Raw genomic sequence first — 5000 nt, 5'->3', positions numbered from 1 at the left:
TGGCTGTACCAGATTATCGCTTAACCTAACTGTGGCTGTACCAGATTATCGCTTAACCTAACTGTGGCTGTACCAGATTATCGCTTAACCTAACTCAATTTGTCCCTTAACCTAACTCAATTTGTCCCTTAACCTAACTCAAGTTGTCCCTTAACCTAACTCAATTTGTCCCTTAACCTAACTCAATTTGTCCCTTAACCTAACTCAATTTGTCCCTTAACCTAACTCAAGTTGTCCCTTAACCTAACTCAAGTTGTCCCTTAACCTAACTCAAGTTGTCCCTTAACCTAACTCAAGTTGTCCCTTAACCTAACTCAAGTTGTCCCTTAACCTAACTCAATTTGTCCCTTAACCTAACTCAATTTGTCCCTTAACCTAACTCAATTTGTCCCTTAACCTAACTCAATTTGTCCCTTAACCTAACTCAATTTGTCCCTTAACCTAACTCAAGTTGTCCCTTAACCTAACTCAAGTTGTCCCTTAACCTAACTCAAGTTGTCCCTTAACCTAACTCAAGTTGTCCCTTAACCTAACTCAAGTTGTCCCTTAACCTAACTCAAGTTGTCCCTTAACCTAACTCAATTTGTCCCTTAACCTAACTCAAGTTGTCCCTTAACCTAACTCAATTTGTCCCTTAACCTAACTCAATTTGTCCCTTAACCTAACTCAATTTGTCCCTTAACCTAACTCAATTTGTCCCTTAACCTAACTCAATTTGTCCCTTAACCTAACTCAATTTGTCCCTTAACCTAACTCAAGTTGTCCCTTAACCTAACTCAAGTTGTCCCTTAACCTAACTCAAGTTGTCCCTTAACCTAACTCAAGTTGTCCCTTAACCTAACTCAAGTTGTCCCTTAACCTAACTCAATTTGTCCCTTAACCTAACTCAATTTGTCCCTTAACCTAACTCAATTTGTCCCTTAACCTAACTCAATTTGTCCCTTAACCTAACTCAATTTGTCCCTTAACCTAACTCAATTTGTCCCTTAACCTAACTCAAGTTGTCCCTTAACCTAACTCAAGTTGTCCCTTAACCTAACTCAAGTTGTCCCTTAACCTAACTCAAGTTGTCCCTTAACCTAACTCAAGTTGTCCCTTAACCTAACTCAAGTTGTCCCTTAACCTAACTCAAGTTGTCCCTTAACCTAACTCAATTTGTCCCTTAACCTAACTCAAGTTGTCCCTTAACCTAACTCAAGTTGTCCTTTAACCTAACTCAATTTGTCCCTTAACCTAACTCAATTTGTCCCTTAACCTAACTCAATTTGTCCCTTAACCTAACTCAATTTGTCCCTTAACCTAACTCAAGTTGTCCCTTAACCTAACTCAAGTTGTCCCTTAACCTAACTCAAGTTGTCCCTTAACCTAACTCAAGTTGTCCCTTAACCTAACCCACGTTGTCCCTTAACCTAACCCACGTTGTCCCTTAACCTAACCCACGTTGTCCCTTAACCTAACCCACGTTGTCCCTTAACCTAACCCACGTTGTCCCTTAACCTAACCCACGTTGTCCCTTAACCTAACCCACGTTGTCCCTTAACCTAACCCACGTTGTCCCTTAACCTAACCCACGTTGTCCCTTAACCTAACCCACGTTGTCCCTTAACCTAACCCACGTTGTCCCTTAACCTAACCCACGTTGTCCCTTAACCTAACCCACGTTGTCCCTTAACCTAACCCACGTTGTCCCTTAACCTAACCCACGTTGTCCCTTAACCTAACCCACGTTGTCCCTTAACCTAACCCACGTTGTCCCTTAACCTAACCCACGTTGTCCCTTTGCCTAACATAGTTCACTGCTCGGAATCTCTGGTGTCGTTGTTATCCTCATGTAGATGTCTTGCGAGTGTTGCTTACTTTCCACATATTCCTGCTATCCACTGTCAATTGTACTGCAATAGGACTATATCGCCGACCCCCCCCCTCCCCCCCCTCTGTCCCCCTCTGTCCCCCTCTTTGTGTCTCTGTCCTCTCAAGCTGGTCGGTCTGGCGTTTGAGTGTTAAATGAGCCTCGCAGCTGTTCAGTTGCATTCAGATGTCGACGCCCTCAGTGTACGTCGTGGTATGGTCTGTGTCCATTGTCCGCTGATGTCGTACGCGTAACCCACACGCTGTACCGATCATCGGTCGTTACGTACAGCGATCTAGTGTGTGATACGTGTGACCGTACGCTGGCTGTGCCCAACGGTGTCGAATCTCAATTTCCATATGTTGTGCTTGATGCTACTTGTCTCGTCTCCCAATAACAGCTAGGTTGCACTGTGGTACGCCGTAGAGGCGTGTGGGAGGAACGTACGAACGCATTGTATGTCACCCTGGGTCGCTGGGGGTGGTGGTGCGGTGAGTCAGGTCAGGTCAGGTCAGCGTGAGCCGTCTGATGTAGTGACGCGTGTATTCCGACTTTGTCGTATTGCCTCACACAAAGTGCTACCCTGGTGGACCGCGTTCCATATCTGGGACATGCCGCAGATGCCGGTTGACAGTGGATCGCGGAAGGTACATCGCATACGTGCGCGGGCCACCTTCCACGTGTTCTCTTCTGCACATGTCGCAGTGTGTATGTGGTCTGATGTAGCGTGTCGTGACACATGACATCCTGGCATGCAAGAATTGTTGAATTCGCAAATGTAGGTGGACATCTACGTTTACTGCCCAAGATACGCAAATGAACTGGAAATCCGTTGTTGAGCGGTTGTTCACGCTGGAGGTGAATCTGTGATGGCGACGATCGGTACAGCTATTAACCGGTTGTTTCAGCGGTACCCGCCACATCCACACGCGTGACTAGGCCCATGTGGGTATGAAGCGATACGCGGCGGTGGCTTGGTGGGACTGTTCCCGGCCGGTGAAGGGGGGCCGCCCGGCGTGTTGGCCGCGCGCTGCGTGGGCGCACGCGCAACAGGCGGCTGGTGGGGGGCGCCGAGTGGCAGGAGCGCCAGCCGACGGGCCCGGCAGGCGGCGCAGCTACGCTGCGGCGCACCCTGCACGCGGCGCCTGGCGGCCAAAGTTGGTTCAGCCGAGCCCGGTGCGAAGCGCGGTGGACATCTGCAGTGTGCTGGTCTGATTGAGGACTGTGTGCGTTGAGGATGCGCCGCCGCCTGGCACTCGGCGCCGCGACGCCGTCTGCTGCTCGGTCGCCCCAGCGGTTCTCGCAGGTGGTTTGTATCGCAGTTGTGCGGACGTGTTGGCGCGTGCGCTGTGCTGGGAGAGTTCGCTTCTGCACCCAAGTGGGGCTTTGCCCTTGTGTGGCGCTGGCGTTGGAGCTGCCGGTCACCATAGGTGGCGCGTGTTGTCTCCCGCCGGCAATGCCACGACAGCACGCTCCCGGGCCTCTGTCGGCAGCGGCAAGCTCAGTTGGGAGCAAGGGTGTTCGCACTAAAACCGTCTACTCGCCTAACTCCGGGCGATTGCGCCTCTCTCGAAACCGACCAAGTACCTAGGACGGCGCTGCGCGCCGCCGGGACCTGAGAGGGTTTCGAGGTGTATCGTGCAGGGGAGCTCGGCCTCCTCCTGTTTGCAGAATAATTGAGCGGACGCTTGCGTGTTCGCGCGGGCCCCCGGGACACACTCCCGGGCGGCCGGCTGCTCAGCTCTAGTTGACGCAGCTCCCTGGTTGATCCTGCCAGTAGTCATATGCTTGTCTCAAAGATTAAGCCATGCATGTCTCAGTACAAGCCGCATTAAGGTGAAACCGCGAATGGCTCATTAAATCAGTTATGGTTCCTTAGATCGTACCCACGTTACTTGGATAACTGTGGTAATTCTAGAGCTAATACATGCAAACAGAGTCCCGACCAGAGATGGAAGGGACGCTTTTATTAGATCAAAACCAATCGGATTGGCTTGTCTGGTCCGTTTGCCTTGGTGACTCTGAATAACTTTGGGCTGATCGCACGGTCCTCGTACCGGCGACGCATCTTTCAAATGTCTGCCTTATCAACTGTCGATGGTAGGTTCTGCGCCTACCATGGTTGTAACGGGTAACGGGGAATCAGGGTTCGATTCCGGAGAGGGAGCCTGAGAAACGGCTACCACATCCAAGGAAGGCAGCAGGCGCGCAAATTACCCACTCCCGGCACGGGGAGGTAGTGACGAAAAATAACGATACGGGACTCATCCGAGGCCCCGTAATCGGAATGAGTACACTTTAAATCCTTTAACGAGTATCTATTGGAGGGCAAGTCTGGTGCCAGCAGCCGCGGTAATTCCAGCTCCAATAGCGTATATTAAAGTTGTTGCGGTTAAAAAGCTCGTAGTTGGATTTGTGTCCCACGCTGTTGGTTCACCGCCCGTCGTGTGTTTAACTGGCATGTATCGTGGGACGTCCTGCCGGTGGGGCGAGCCGAAGGGGTGCTTTCGCGTCCCGAGGCGGACCCCGTTTAAATCCTACCAGGGTGCTCTTTGTTGAGTGTCTCGGTGGGCCGGCACGTTTACTTTGAACAAATTAGAGTGCTTAAAGCAGGCAAGCCCGCCTGAATACTGTGTGCATGGAATAATGGAATAGGACCTCGGTTCTATTTTGTTGGTTTTCGGAACCCGAGGTAATGATTAATAGGGACAGGCGGGGGCATTCGTATTGCGACGTTAGAGGTGAAATTCTTGGATCGTCGCAAGACGAACAGAAGCGAAAGCATTTGCCAAGTATGTTTTCATTAATCAAGAACGAAAGTTAGAGGTTCGAAGGCGATCAGATACCGCCCTAGTTCTAACCATAAACGATGCCAGCCAGCGATCCGCCGCAGTTCCTCCGATGACTCGGCGGGCAGCCTCCGGGAAACCAAAGCTTTTGGGTTCCGGGGGAAGTATGGTTGCAAAGCTGAAACTTAAAGGAATTGACGGAAGGGCACCACCAGGAGTGGAGCCTGCGGCTTAATTTGACTCAACACGGGAAACCTCACCAGGCCCGGACACCGGAAGGATTGACAGATTGATAGCTCTTTCTTGATTCGGTGGGTGGTGGTGCATGGCCGTTCTTAGTTGGTGGAGCGATTTGTCTGGTT

Source organism: Schistocerca gregaria, unplaced genomic scaffold, assembly GCF_023897955.1.
Source record: "Schistocerca gregaria isolate iqSchGreg1 unplaced genomic scaffold, iqSchGreg1.2 ptg000821l, whole genome shotgun sequence".
In the NCBI taxonomy this organism is placed as follows: Eukaryota; Metazoa; Arthropoda; class Insecta; order Orthoptera; family Acrididae; genus Schistocerca; species Schistocerca gregaria.
The sequence above is the reverse complement of the archived record's forward strand: the minus strand, read 5'-3'. Positions refer to the sequence as shown.